Here is a 16,964-nt window from a genome sequence, read left to right on the forward strand (position 1 = left end):
ACTAACTCATTAAAATCAGGTAAGGGTGAGACTCTGAGTATGATCCAACCTCAGGCAAAATTCTTCTCCATCTGCAGAGCTGTAAAACTAGAAAATTTATCTGTTCCAAACAAAAAGGCTAGACAGACATAAGATAAAAATTATAAACATTTCTGTTAAAAAGGGGGAAAGTGGAAGGCCCAAAGTAGTCATTATTCTCAAGCAATTTTGAAATCCAGCTGGGCAAACTTCATTAGGTTTCAAGGTCTGAGAATAATCTTTTTTGGATCAGGGCTCCTCCATCTGAGTCTGTGGCTCCAATTTCAAAGTCGTCATTCTTATTTAACGAAGGATAGTACATGTTTGAAGCTGAGTAGTTTTATCAGCCTGTTTACTACCTGTAAAATTTTGTGAGTCTTGCACCCTTCCGTTTTGTTTTCTCTTTATCCCTTTCAGTTTAAGCTGGCAGTGTTACTGCTGTTAGATGATTCTTAAGAACTCTGCAAGTCTCCCATATATGTCATGGGATTCATTCCATCAGACACAAGGCTCCTCCACAGATTGTTCCTGGATAATTTTATCTCTATTCCTGGCTTCTGCTGAGATAGCTTTGGGGATCCCTGAATCACATGCCTCATCTCTTTAAAAAGCCCTCTCTGTGATAGAATGCTTTGACCTATTGATTCTTCTGAGGCACTAGCAAGGGATTTTTCATCTACACACTTGGCTTTCTCTGTAGAATACACTTTTCTAACAGTGAACCTTTTAATTTTCATATCTTTGGCAATCTGTATAGGCTAAGAATTTCCCAAATCATCAAGTTCTGGTTCTTTATCACTTAACAGTTCTTCCCTCAATTTATCTCTTATTTTACTATAAGCAATGAGAATAATCTAGAACATTTCTTCAGCATTTTACATATAAATCTTCTTAGCTAAATATCCAAGGTAATCACTGACACGTTTTGCTTTTCACATAACTGTAGGATGCAGTTCTGCTAAGCTTCCTGCTACTATATAGCAAGAAACTTCTTTCCTCCAGTTCTAATGACATGGTCTCCATTTACTGCTGAATTTCTATACTTCAACCAACAGTCTATTTATGATGATTTAAACCCACCACAGTATATATAGCAGCAACTATCAGCCTGATGGCCAAAATGGAGATGTCTAGCTTTTAACTCAGATCACAGACCACAATACCTTGCTTGAAGGTTGGATCCACTGAGAAAAGCTGCTCAAAAGTGTTGCAACTTTGTACTTTAAATCTTCCCCCAAGAATTCTCCAAAGGGAACTGCAGCCATTTACTGAGGTGATGTGACAATGCACTGAAGAACTTAAACTGATACTAAATTGACAAATCCTTGCAAACCCAAGATGCCATGATGGTCCACTAGTCAATATGTAGTCTTCTGGCAGCCAGGTGATACAGTTTCATGCCTACATTTAAGTCACAGTGGGTTCACAGATTCATCCTGTAGTTATTTTCTCTGTTGCTAAATGCATAATTGAATTTTCATGTACCCTAGACTTTCCTCCCACTACAAGATGAAAATCTAATAACAGGTCCCAGTTCTACTTGATATAATGAAGTCATAAGTCAGAGAGGTGTTCAACTGCAAGAATAATGATAAAGAATTGATTTTTTCAACACTAACAGTAACTTAATTTGGATATGAAATGAGATAGCTCTTTGAAAAGCACAATGAAAACCATAAATGCTGGTAGGAAGAAACAGAGCTTCTATATCAAGGGCCTTTTCACCAACCTTCAGTAAAACAAAGAATATCATAGCAATAAAAGACTATGGAGAATCCTCAGGAAAACCTTTCATTTTTCAACTGAGGCAACTGTTGCTGGGAGAGGAAAAGGAATTTGTCTAAGATAAAATACCATGTACACTGTAAAGCCGGGGTTAAAATATCATATTTTGATCTAACACTATGGAGGGTCTATTTTTCATTATTGTCTCCCCAGCACTCAGTCTGTGGAAGAAAGTAATAAATTAGCTTGAATCAAGTATCCACATCTCAATTCTCTTCCATCGTATTATATTGTCCTTTATCTTTATATTGGAATAATTATTCCTGTTTTTTCCCTTTTCCTTTCTTAACAATTCAGCCCCAAAACCATTAGGGGGGCTGAATAAGATAAGTGTTCAAACCAAGGTGGGGATTGAAGAGCTATGGTTGTGCAGAGCAAAGTATTGGAACACGATCAAGTGCAGAGGGTGTCCACAAGTAGGGATGCAGGCATGGGGCAAAGTACTGGTGAACAGGGCAGGTTGAGGAATGCTTTTGTGCAGGAGAAAAACCAGCATGGGATGTTAGAGAAAAAAGTCTGATAAGAAGTAGGATACTTAGCTACTTTAGGAACTCTATCAAAAAATGCTTACTAATTACAGAAAGTAATTTTAAAGTGGAGAAGCCTGGCAGACAGCCCCTTCATCAAGTGATCAAAGTGAAAATCAACTGTAATGAGAAAAAACAAAATCATGTGCAATCTTACAGAATGTAATGAGAATACAGAACATTAGTTAAGAGGTCTTCCTCCAAAAGATGAATAAACTAAACCTTATGAGACAATATCAAACCTAAATTAAGAAATTTTCTATAAAATAAGTGACCTGTAATCACCTAATCACAAAATAAGGAATGAGGAAGTGTCCTGTATTGAAGGAGATGAAGGAGGCATGAAAACTCAATGCAAGGTTACTCAGAACTGGATTATTTTCCTATAAAGGACATAATTTGAACACGAGACAAAACTTTAATGGAGAGTTACTATGTATCCTACTGCATAATGTTCTAGTAAGGATTAAATGAGAAAATTAGCATTTAGGACAGAGACTAACCCTACTATCAGTGTAAAATATAAAATACATGCAGTCTAGTTTTGTTCACTTGTTTATATGTGGTATAGACTAAATATTTGTGCCCCCCAAATTCATATGTTGAAACGTACTCTCCAGTGTGTTGGTATTTGGAGGCAGAGACTTTTGGAGGTAATTAGGTCATAAAAGTGGAGCCTTCATGAATGAGATTAGTGCCCTTATAGAACAGACCCCAGAGAGTTTCCTTTCCCCTTCTACCATGTGAGGTAACAGCAAGAAGGAGACCATCTCTGAACCAGGAAGCAGGCTCTCACCAGACACTAAATATGCTGATGCCTTGATCTTGGACCCCTTAACCTTTAGAACTGTGAGAAATAAATTTATTTCGTTTATAAGACACCCAGGTTATGGTAATTTTGTTATAGCAACCTGAATATACTAAGTCAGTATGTGTTTTTCTTTTCTTTTTATTCTGTAAATATTCTTTTATTAACCACGGATTTTTCTTTCTTCACTAGATATATGAAAGAGGGGAGACAGCCTCTACACTAGTTCCACCACACTCTAAACCCTCCACATGGAAGGACTGACTTTAATTGTTGAGATGGGGGCAAAGCTGTAGCTTGGCCTCATACTCCATGTAGAATTCTACCTCTTAGAATTGAGACGTTATGAATCAGAACTCCATGTGGTGGACTGGATATATGTCTAAATTTAGGAAGACGTAGAAAAGTCCCAGCTGGGTCACCAGACCTAGCCACCATCTTAAATCCACTTTTACTATTAATAAAGCAGATATTAACATTTAGTCTCCTTTAGACTCCAATGTATATATTTCAATGAGTTTCATAATGCAGAAGGAAAGAGGGATTTTATTAAAGGTCATTCTGAAAATGCCAAGTTTATGGTCATGAAGCAAAAGTCCCTACAAAAGAGAAGTAGGCACTTGAGTTTCAATAAACAACCAAAAGAGATTGAAGTTTCTGGAGCAGCTCTGATCTCAGTAATCGTAGACTTTCTTATGAAGGCCTTTGAATTTGATGTGTTGTTGCAGATATCACTGTGCCTGGTGTTGGTATCCATGCAACTTTGTTCAATGATGACATACAAGCAAATCTTGTATGCTTTGTACTTGTATTACTTTTCTAGGGCTGCCACAACAAAGTACCACAAACTGGGTGGCTTAAACAACAACATAAATTTATTGTCTCACATTTTTGGAGGTGAGAAATCTGAGGTCAACATATTGATGAGGTTGGTTCCTTTTGAGGGCTGTGAGGAAGAATCTGTTAATTGCCTCTCCCCTAGCTTCTAGTGGGTTGCTGATAATCTTTGTCATTCTTTGACATGCAGAAGCATCACCTCAATCTCTGCCTTCATTTTTACATAGTGTTATACATGTTTGTGTGTGTCTGTAACCAAATTTCTTCTTTTTATAAGAACACCAGTCATATTGCATTAGGGGCCCATCCTGCTCCTATATGACTTCATCTTACCTTAACTATTTACATCTGCAATGACCCTATTTCCTAATAAAGTCACATTCTGAGGCACTGGAGCTTAGGACCTCAACATATGAATTGGGGGGTACAACTCAACCCACAACAGCACTATTTTGTCAAGAATTAGAATGTTAAGCAAATCCTGATCACAACTGGATTTGAGTCCAGACTGTGGCTTCACCCCAGAGTGATAATAGATTTTATTCATGATCAAGAATGGGGTCCTTATTATAAATGAAAAGGATATTTTCTAGCGTTTAGGTAGGGAAAGTTATTAAATTACTACAAAGGCTAAAATTGATATTTTAATCATAGATTTTTTTTAAAAGCTTGTGCCTGAAACATTATTTCTAGTAATGTGGTTTGCTCACATAGTCAGCTCAAAGAGAACCCAAATTGGTTTTGTGAAGTAGTTAATTATTTTTCAACCAGTATGAAAATAGTAGTGGAATAAGGAAAATTAAAAGAGAGGCCTTTGTCACATTCTGAGATGGTCCACACTCTGTCTGTGGAATGTGTTTCTCTCTAAATAAATCCACTTCTTACCTATCACTTGGTCTCTCATTGAATTCTTTCTGCAATGAGACATCAAGAACCTGAGCTTCATTAAGTCCTGAAACCAGGTAATGCACCCAAGAAAGAGTCATCCACTGAGTTATTTCCCCTCATTCATCTCCCTTCATCCAAGCTGAGGAAAAGAGACAGCCACCTGGCAAAGGTCTAGTCCACGGTGTCTTTGAAGTGTTCTGCTGAAGCACCTCTGGTTCCCCAGCATTCCTGTTAGAAGATAAGCCGTCTCCAGCCATGTGGATGAAAGGCTCTTGGTGCTGAAGCCAGGAGTCAGTGCTGTGCCTCTGAGGTGGGAGAGCCAACTTCAGGACACTGGTCCACAAGAGGCCTCCCAGCTCCTCATAATATCAAACGGCGAAAATCTCCCAGAGATCTCCAGCTCAACACCAACACCCAGCTTCACTCAACGACCAGCAAGCTACAGTGCTGGACACCCTATACCAAACAACTAGCAAGACGGAAACACAACACCACCCATTAGCAGAGAGGCTGCCTAAAATCCTAATAAGGCCACAGACACCCCCAAACACACCACCAGACATGGACGTGCCCACCAGAAAGACAAGATCCAGCCTCATCCACCAGAACACAGGCACTAGTCCCGTCCACCAGGAAGCCTACACAACCCACTGAATCAACTTTAGCCACTAGGGACAGACACCAAAAACAACGGGAACTATGAACCTGCAGCCTGGAAAAAGGAGACCCCAAACACAGTAAGATAAGCAAAATGAGAAGACAGACAAACACACAGCAGATGAAGAAGATAAAAACCCACCAGACCAAACAAATGAAGAGGAAATAGGCAGTATACCTGAAAAAGAATTCAGAATAATGATAGTAAAGATGATCCAAAATCTTGGAAATAGAATACAGAAAATGCAAGAAACATTTAACAAGGAACTAGAAGAACTAAAGAGGAAACAAGCAACAATGAACAACACAATAAATGAAATTAAAAATACTCTAAAAGGGATCAATAGCAGAATAACTGAGGCAGAAGAACAGATAAGTGACCTGGAAGATAAAATAGTGGAAACAACTACTGCAGAGCAGAATAAAGAAAAAAGAATGAAAAGAACTGAGGACAGTCTCAGAGACCTCTGGGACAAAATTAAACACACCAACATTCGAATTATAGGGCTCCCAGAAGAAGAAGAGAAAAAGAAAGGGACTGAGAAAATATTTGAGAGCTTATAGTTGAAAACTTCCCTAATATGGGAAAGGAAATAGTTAATCAAGTCCAGGAAGCACAGAGAGTCCCATACAGGATAAATCCAAGGAGAAATACGCCAAGACACATATTAATCAAACTATTAAAAATTAAATACAATGAAAACATATTAAAAGCAGCAAGGGAAAAACAACAAATAACACACAAGGGAATCCCCATAAGGTTAACAGCTGATCTTTCAGCAGAAACTCTGCAAGCCAGAAGGGAGTGGCAGGACATATTTAAAGTGATGAAGGAGAAAAACCTACAACCAAGATTACTCTACCCAGCAAGGATCTCATTCAGATTTGATGGAGAAATTAAAACCTTTACAGACAAGCAAAAGTTGAGAGAGTTCAGCACCACCAAACCAGCTTTACAACAAATGCTAAAGGAACTTCTCTAGGCAAGAAACACAAGAGAAGGAAAAGACCTACAATAACAAACCCAAAACAATTAAGAATATGGGAATAGGAACATACATATCGATAATTACCTTAAATGTAAATGGATTAAATGCTCCCACCAAAAGACACAGACTGGCTGAATGGATATAAAAACAAGACCCATATATATGCTGTCTACAAGAGACCCACTTCAGAACTAGGGACACATACAGACTGAAAGTGAGGGGATGGAAAAAGATATTCCATGCAAATGGAAAGCAAAAGAAAGTTGAGGGCTTCCCTGGTGGCACAGTGGTTGGAGGTCCGCCAGCCGATGCAGGGGACACTGCTTCGTGCCCCGGTCCAGGAAAATGCCACGGAGCGGCTAGGCCCGTGAGCCATGCCGCTGAGCCTGTGCGTCCAGAGCCTGTGCTCTGCAAAGGGAGAGGCCACAGCAGTGAGAGGCATGCCTAACGCAAAAAAAAAATAAAATAAAGTAAAAAAGAAAGCTGGAGTAGCAATTCTCATGTCAGACAAAAGAGACATTAAAATAAAGACTATTACAAGAGATAAAGAAGGACACTACATAATGATCAAGGGATCAATCCAAGAAGAAGATATAACAATTGTAAATATTTATGCACCCAACACAGGAGTACCTCAATACACAAGGCAAATGATAACAGCCATAAAAGGGGAAATCAACAGTAACATGATTATATTAGCAGACCTTAACACCCCACTTTCACCAATGGACAGATCATCCAAAATGAAAATAAATAAGGAAACACAAGCTTTAAATGATACATTAAATAAGATGGACTTAATTGATATTTATAGGACATTCCATCCTAAAACAACAGAATACACATTTTTCTCAAGTGCTCATGGAACATTCTCCAGGATAGATCATATCTTGGGTCACAAATCAAGCCTTGGTAAATTTAAGAAAATTGAAATTGTATCAAGTATCTTTTCCGACCGCAACGCTATGAGACTAGATATCAATTACAGGAAAAGATCTGTAAAAAAAACAAACACATGGAGGTTAAACAATATACTGCTTAATAACGAAGTGATCACTGAAGAAATCAAAGAGGAAATAAAAAAATACCTAGAAACAAATGACAATGGAGACACGACGACCCAAAACCTATGGGATGCAGCAAAAACAGTTCTAAGAAGGAAGTTTATAGCAATACAATCCTACCTTAAGAAACAGGAAACATCTCAAATAGACAACCTAACCTTGCACCTAAAGCAATTAGAGAAAGAAGAACAAAAAAACCCCAAAGTGAGCAGCAGGAAAGAAATCATAAAAATCAGATCAGAAATAAATGAAAAAGAAATGAAGGAAACGATAGCAAAGATCAATAAAACTAAAAGCTGGTCCTTTGAGAAGATAAACAAAATTGATAAACCATTAGCCAGACTCATCAAGAAAAAAAGGGAGAAGACTCAAATCAATAGAATTAGAAGTGAAAAAGGAGAAGTAATAACTGACACTGCAGAAATACAAAAGATCATGACAGATTACTACCAGTAACTCTATGCCAATAGAATGGACAACCTGGAAGAAATGGACAAATTCTTAGAAATGCACAACCTGCCGAGACTGAATCAGGAAGAAATAGAAAATAAGAACAGACCAATCACAAGCACTGAAATTGAAACTGTGATTAAAAATCTTCCAACAAACAAAAGCCCAGGACCAGATGGTTTCACAGGAGTTTTCTATCAAACATTTAGAGAAGAGCTAACACCTATCCTTCTCAAACTCTTCCAAAATATAGCACAGGGGGGAACACTCCCAAACTCATTCTACAAGGCCACCATCACCCTGATAACAAAACCAGACAAAGATGTCAAAAGAAAGAAAACTACAGGCCAATATCACTGATGAACATAGATGCAAAAATCCTCAACAAAATACTAGCAAACAGAATCCAACAGCACATTAAAAGGATCATACAGGGGCTTGCCTGGTGGCGCAGTGGTTGAGAGTCCGCCTGACGATGCAGGGGACACGGGTTCATGCCCTGGTCCGGGAAGATCCCACATGCCGCGGAGCAGGTAGGCCCGTGAGCCATGGCCGATGAGCCTGCGCGTCCAGAGCCTGTGCTCCGCAACGGGAGAGGCCACAACAGTAAGAGGCCCCCATACTGCAAAAAAAAAAAAAAAAAAAAAGAAAAGGATCATACACCATGATGAAGTGGGGTTTATTCCAGGAATGCAAGGATTCTTCAATATACACAAATCAATCAACGTGATATACCATATTAACAAATTTAAGGAGAAAAACCATATGATAATCTCAATAGATGCAGAGAAAGCTTTCGACAAATTTAAACACACATTTATGATAAAAACCCTGCAGAAAGTAGGCATAGATGGAACTTTCCTCAACATAATGAAGGCCATATATGACAAACCAACAGCCAACATCATCCTGAATGGTGAAAAACTGAAACCATTTCCACTAAGATCAGGAACAAGACAAGGTTGCCTACTCTCACCACTCTTATTCAACATAGTTTTGGAAGTTTTAGCCACAGCAATCAGAGAAGAAAAGGAAATAAAAGGAATCCAAATTGGAAAAGAAGAAGTAAAGCTGTCACTGTTTGCAGATGACATGATACTATACATAGAGAATCCTAAAGATGCTCCCAGAAAACTACTAGAGCTAATCAATGAATTTGGTAAAGTAGCAGGATACAAAATTAATGTACAGAAATCTCTGGCATTCCTATACACTAATGATGGAAAATCTGAAAGTGAAATTAAGAAAACACTCCCATTTACCATTGCAACAAAAAGAATAAAATATCTAGGAATAAACCTACCTAAGGAGACAAAAGTTCTGTATGCAGAAAATTATCAGACACTGATGAAAGAAATTAAAAATGATACAAACAAATGGAGAGATATACCATGTTCTTGGATTAGAAGAATCAACATTGTGAAAATGACTCTACTACCTAAAGCAATCTACAGATTCAATGCAATCCCTATCAAACTACCACTGGCATTTTTCACAGAACTAGAACAAAAAATTTCACAATTTGCATGGAAACACAAAAGACCCTGAATAGCCAAAGCAATCTTGAGAAAGAAAAACGGGGCTGGAGGACTCAGGCTCTCTGACTTCAGACTATACTACAAAGCTACAGTAATCAAGACAGTATGGTGCTGGCACAAAAACAGAAATATAGATTAATGGAACAGGATAGAAAGCCCAGAGATAAACCCACGCACCTATGGTCACCTTATCTTCGATAAAGGAGGCAGGAATGTACAGTGGAGAAAGGACAGCCTCTTCAGTAAGTGGTGCTGGAAAACTGGACAGGTACATGTAAAAGTATGAGATTAGAACACTCCCTAACACCATACACAAAAATATGCTCAAAATGGATTAAAGACCTAAATGTAAGGCCAGAAACTATCAAACTCTTAGAGGAAAACATAGGCAGAACACTCTATGACATAAATCACAGCAAGATCTTTTCTGACCCACCTCCTAGAGTAATGGAAATAAAAACAAAAATAAACAAATGGGACCTAATGAAACTCCAAAGCTTTTGCACAGCAAAGGAAACCATAAACAAGACCAAAAGACAACCCTCAGAATGGGAGAAAATATTTGCAAATGAAGCAACCGACAAAGGATTAATCTCCAAAATTTGCAAGCAGCTCATGCAGCTCAATAACAAAAAAACAAACAACCCAATCCAAAAATGGCAGAAGACCTAAATAGACATTTCTCCAAAGAAGATATACAGAATGCCAACGAACACATGAAAGAATGCTCAACATCATTAATCATTAGAGAAATGCAAATCAAAACTACAATGAGATATCATCTCACACCAGTCAGAATGGCCATCATCAAAAAATCTAGAAACAATAAGTGCTGGAGAGGGTGTGGAGAAAAGGGAACACTCTTGCACTGCTGGTGGGAATGTGAATTGGTTCAGCCACTATGGAGAACAGTATGGAGGTTCCTTAAAAAACTACAAATAGAATTACCATATGACCCAGCAATCCCACTACTGGGCATATACCCTGAGAAAACCAAAATTCAAAAAGAGTCATGTACCAAAATGTTCATTGCAGCTCTATTTACAATAGCCCAGAGATGGAAACAACCTAAGTGCCCATCATCGGATGAATGGATAAAGAAGATGTGGCACATATATATAATGGAATATTACTCAGCCTTAAAAAGAAACGAAATTGAGCTATTTGTAATGAGATGGATAGACCTAGAGTCTGTCATACAGAGTGAAGTAAGTCAGAAAGAAAAAGACAAATACCGTATGCTAACACATATATATGGAATTTAAGAAAAAAAAAATGTCATGAAGAACCTAGGGGTAAGACAGGAATAAAGATGCAGACCTACTGGAGAACGGACTTGAGGATATGGGGAGGGGGAAGGGTGAGCTGTGACAGGGCGAGAGAGAGTCATGGACATATACACACTAACAAATGTAGTAAGGTAGATAGCTAGTGGGAAGCAGCCGCATGGCACAGGGATATTGGCTCAGTGCTTTGTGACAGCCTGGAGGGGTGGGATAGGGAGGGTGGGAGGGAGGGAGACGCAAGAGGGAAGACATATGGGAACATATGTATATGTATAACTGATTCACTTTGTTATAAAGCAGAAACTAACACACCATTGTAAAGCAATTATACCCCAATAAAGAAATTAAAAAAATAAATTAAAAAAATAATAAATTTACAATCGCCAGGACATGGAAGCAACCTAAATGTCCATAGACAGATGAATGGATAAAGAAGATGTGACACATATATACAATGGAATATTGCTCAGCCATAAAAAGAAATGAAATTGAGTTATTTGTAGTGAGGTGGAGGGACCTAGAGTCTGTCATACAGAGTGAAGTAAGTCAGAAAGAGACAAACAGATACCGTATGCTAACACATATATATGGAATCTAAAAAAGAAAAAAAAAATGGTTCTGAAGAACCTAGGGGCAGGACAGGAATAAAGACGCAGATGTAGAGAATGCACTTGAGGACAGGGGGAGGAGGAAGGGTAAGCTGGGACGAAGTGAGAGAGTGGCATGGACATATATACACTACCAAATGTAAAACAGCTAATGGGAAGCAGCCGCATAGCACAGGGAGATCAGCTCGGTGCTTTGTGACCACCTAGAGGGGTGGGATAGGGAGGGTGGGAGGGAGACGCAAGAGGGAGGAGATGTGGGGATATATGTATGTGTATAGCTGATTCACTTTGTTATAAAGCAGAAGCTAACACACAATTGTAAAGTAATTATACTCCAATAAAGATGTTAAAAAACAACAACAACATGTAAAACTAAATAAATAAATAAATAAATTCAAAGTTGAGACAATGAATGTGTTAAGGAGGCAACTTAACACCTTCCACCTTCTTTTTTTCCCTTCAGCTGTACATCTTGGAAAATCAGCAGTATTTGCACAAACATATGTTTCACTTGTTAAGCTTTAGTCCACGGGGTCTTGCTTTGGCCTTCAATTAACATTATAACACCCAGTCCCCAAAAACCAGCCTTGAAAAAAAGAGTATGGGCCAGAAGCCCATCAGAACAGCTTCAGTTATCAAACTCTTTAAATTTTGAAGTATTTGGTTTGTCTTTGTCTTTCTCTGAGCTTGGCACATAGAGGTAACCAATTTTTATGTATTGAATGAATGACCGCTGAAAATTGGAAATAAACCAACATGGTCACCAACAATGAAAGCTAAGAATAATGTAAATCCCCCTCATCTCCCTCCAACAATATGCACCCAGACCCAGAAACACTTCAATGTTACAGTGGTTTTTACTGCTGCATGGTGATCTATTTAAAATTACATCTTTAAAAAGCCCATATTTTTCTCTTTTCATATTCTGGGTGTGAATGAAGCATAAAACAGATTTTTCAGAGCTGTTATTACACTGACACTGAAGCTAAAAAATACATAAAGCATGCCAGTTGGAAACCTTGGAGATTTTGTAGTTATTTTATGTTTTAATTTTCAATCCTCTATATACCCAAGTTATTTTCTAATAACTTGGTGAATGCTACTGCTGCTGTCTGTATAACTACCCACTACTGAATATTTTAAGTAAGTATATAAACTAATAAGGCATGGTGAACCATCACAGAATACAATAAATATAATCAAGGCTCTATCCAAATATTTTTCTTTTCCTAAATGTGTTTCATCCTTTGTAATATACCCAGTATTAGTGTAAGTAGAGTGGGTGACCAGATGGCCACCATTTCCAACACCTTTTCTTTGTTTAAACTGCAATGAGAAAACATACTTTTCTGCACATTCTCAGTTGCTGCCTTTCACAACCGCTGCCCTCTATCTCCCTTTAACCCAAGAGATGACTGGACTAGCTCCCATCCTGCCATTGCCTTTGGTCACAATATCCATCATTGGCCTTCAAACCAATTGCATCAGTGAAATAAAATTACTCTTAATATTACTTACAAAGCACCAGAAATATTAAAGTTGCAGTAAGAAAGAAGCAGATAAAAGGGAAGCTAGCACAAAAACTAAAGCCTTAATAAAAAGCAGCAGAGCTTCCGTTGCTACTAAACAAGTAAAAACATGAATTCTGGCCCTCACCTTCTTCAGTGCTCCTGAAAGTAATCATCACATAACACGGTCATTTGCCACAGTAACCTTTTCCAATTGATCCCATTCTATCAAGTGATTTTTCCCCCAGACAGTTCAGCACCCATTACCCCTTCCTACAGAAACTTCCAGGGAAGTTAACCACATTTACTCTACTCCCAAGGTGCTCTTGAGCAGGTTTAGATGTCCTCTGCCTTCTGAATGGGAGTGTTAATGGGTTGAATTCTGTCCCTCCAAAATGTATATGTTGAAGTTCTAACATCCAGTACTTCAGGACATGAATGTGTTTAGCACTACGGACATTGAAGAGGTCATTAAGCTTCAATGAGGGCATTGGGGTGGAACCTAAGCTAGTATGACTGGTGTCCTTATAAGAAGAGATTAAGACACAGACATGCCCAGAAAAATGACAAGGTGAAGACGGAGGGAGAAGATGGCCATCTATAAGCCAAGAAGAGGGGCCTTAGAGGATGTCAACCCTGATCTTAGACTTCTAGCCTTCAGAACTATGAGAAAATAAACTGCTGTTTAAGCCATTCAGTCTGTAGTATTTCATCATGGTAACTCTAACTAATTAATATGAGAATAAATAATTTTTTGTTTATAAAACACTGTTTAAAATTTGTTAGTGCAATGGGTTTTGGCTATTTTATCTGGTTCCTTCTTGGTACAGTTGGCATGCTTTCACAACTCCTACCCCTTTTTAAAATTTACAAACCAATCACAAACGTGTTGCTGATAAATTGTTGGGTGCAATGTAAGAACAAAAACAAGTTCTTCAATCAGAAAATGTCAAGGATCTGCTTTCATCAGGGAAAGTACAAAGAGATGATATGAGTACTTTGTATCAGGGTCAAAATCTAGAAGAGGAGGGAAAAAATAGCAATATATTGTAAAGTTAAAATTGTTATGTGGTTCTTGTCCTGTTTTTGAGATTTGCGGTATGATAGGTGACAGAAGAGAAATGGGAACATAGGCTACTAAATTCTACACAGCCAATACCCTCCCAAATTCATTGCTGTAGAAAGACTTGTGTTTAGAAAACAGCTTAAGACCTTGCTTTAAAATGAGAAAGAAAGAAAAAAAAAAGAAGAGCAGGGGAGGGGGAGAGAGAGAGAATATATCTCCACATTGCATATAAGGAAATTATAAAATTAGCAGGAAATTCAGGCTGTCTTCCCTTAATGACATTTTGACTTGGGGCCCTGAATGGACTGAATTTCCTATCAGTTCTCATTTGTCAAAATTCTTCTCATTCAACCACAAGATACTGTCCACATGGCCTTGCCTCTACAGAGCTTTCATAAATATATCAGAAGCTTGTCTCATCATCTCCTTTTCCATAGTACTTTGGACATACCTATCCTAGCATCTTCTAAACTACATTGCAATTAGTGGTTCACATGCTTTTCTCTCCCATTAGACTGTAAGCCTAAGGATACAACTTTAAGTCTGAAATAATAATTCAGCCAATAAATGACAAGAATGACAAGTGAGGAATATAGAAAGTAGATATCTTTAGAGCTCAGGCAGAAGCAAAAGATAATTTTTTGAACACTTCCTGATGGAAGTGCATTTGGACTGAATTTTGAAATAATGTGAATAGACTGACACTTTGGAGCATACATTCATTCAACAAATATTCAGTGGGGGTCTATTATGTCAGTTAAGCATTGGGGATTATTTGGAAGTAAAATTATACAAGGCTGTTAAAAAAATTTTTAAATTAGGAAACAAAAATAATAGGAAAATATATAAAAATGAATTTCAAGGAAATTTCTTTCATCATCATTGCCTTCAGTGCATAGTTATTGCCTCATAGTTTTCATGCTATGCTTCCAAAACAGGGAAATATTAAAACAATGCCAAACATAACACTTAAGTAATTCAGTGGAAGCTGTAAAACACTGTGGTTTAAACTGAGATATTTAAGATCCTCAATACTACTAAATTAATGTCCTTTAAGTTTTTTTCTTAAACCTAAGTTATGCGTGTACACATTAAAATTTTATGATATGTGCATGTCCACCATAAATGTTTTATGGCTTATTAGAAAGCATGATTATAATAACTTTGACCTAATAAATTTCCTAGGGAAGTGTTATATTATCGTTGCATTCTTGTTTTTACATTATGAGTATTATGTTATATAAAATAAAAGAAATGCTGGATTAAAGTGCAGAATATTAAATATGTGCCTTTTTAGGGAGAATGTTACATCTTCAAAGCACAGACTTACACTAATTCTTACATTGTCCCTGTCAAGGAGACACTATTATCTCAGTTTTACAGTTGGAAAAACCAAGACAGAAGTTTGGTGACTTTGACAAATTCGTAGAGCACTTCACCATTGCACTTGTCAGGACTCAGTGTGGTTCAATCTATATGTTTTGTTACTGCATTTTATTAAATGGATGAGTAATAATCCTTCTTTTACTGTTGTACATTCACTTTTTCCCCAGTTGTTCACTATAAGAGCACTGTTATTTTTAAAATACTAATAAATATTAATAACCTCAGTGTGACAGTTGGAGAAAAGTTGTGAAGAATTCGGTGCTTCTGATACATACTTCCCAGTGTGTCCCTCCATTCGTAGTTCTCTGGGGTTTTGGGATTTTTTTTTTTAATTGTCTCTCACACCTCAGTATTATTTTATTTGTAATTCTTCTGAATAAACTTATTTTTAAAAGCATGTCTTGGCATCTAATTTGAATTTCTTTGACTACTAAATATTTTTCAAGTGTATTGACCTTCTGTATTTCTTCTTTAAATGATTTACTTGCATATGGGCTTTGGAAAATTTTCTCTTTGCGTGTTTAGCTTTCAAAATTTTTTCGGTTTTTCATAAAATTCAAAACAATAATTCTCTGTCATATATTTTATCTAAAAGATTTTCTTAAGAGAAAAATATTGATCTTCTCTATACCTTTGGGTGATATATACAAGCTAAACTCATTTTAATTCTCTGCATTTTAAAAAACAAATTTTTGTTAAAGGCATAGCTAAAATTCAGATATATGGAAGTCAATACAGTATGATGGAATGTGCTATTGGATAATATTAGTTCCTTTATTCTTCTTATTCCAAATACTTAAATAAGTCCATGTTAAAAATAAAATTATTTCATATTATTAATTCACATTTTCTCATTTTATTTTTCCTTACATTGCTAGTAATTCCACATTTTGAAAAATTCCTATTGTAAATTATTTTCTTGACATTTCTTAAGACTCAAGCACATTCTTTGGGCTGACCTTTCCTCTCTGGGCTCCCCAATGTATTCTCCAAAGTCCTCAGTTAGTAAATTGAAAAATAATAACAATGTCTGAAGGTGGTTTTAAATAAAGCAAGGGCAAGAACTTTCTTATAACTTTCTCTTTCCAAAGAACTCTGTATGCTGTATATTATGTATTCATTCATTCATTCATTTATTCAGCAATTACTTATTGAACACTCTAGAGCATACACTTTCCCCATCCTTTATCCCATAAACAAGGCTAAGACAGGCTTGCTGTGAGAAGTGTACGATTTAATATAAAGTGAGAACAATGAAACTCTTAAAATGGGATGCTTGTCTTGGTAAATTTCTTCAGCAATTAGCCAAATCCTTCCTACATCTTGGCTTTGAATCTCACAGCATATATTCCTGACCAGAATTACAAATGAGCTTTATTTAAATGCATTTAGAAAAAACTGAACACTGTATCATTGCATACCAAGATTCAACAGCATTCTAATTCATAAAAAATGAATGAAAATATGCATACATCCTAACAAAAATCTTAAGTTTTGAAGTAAAATGAAATAATGGAATAGGTGGCCAAGTATATGGGGTGACATTTCT

The sequence above is a fragment of the Orcinus orca genome, chromosome 8, assembly GCF_937001465.1.
Source record: "Orcinus orca chromosome 8, mOrcOrc1.1, whole genome shotgun sequence".
In the NCBI taxonomy this organism is placed as follows: domain Eukaryota; kingdom Metazoa; phylum Chordata; class Mammalia; order Artiodactyla; family Delphinidae; genus Orcinus; species Orcinus orca.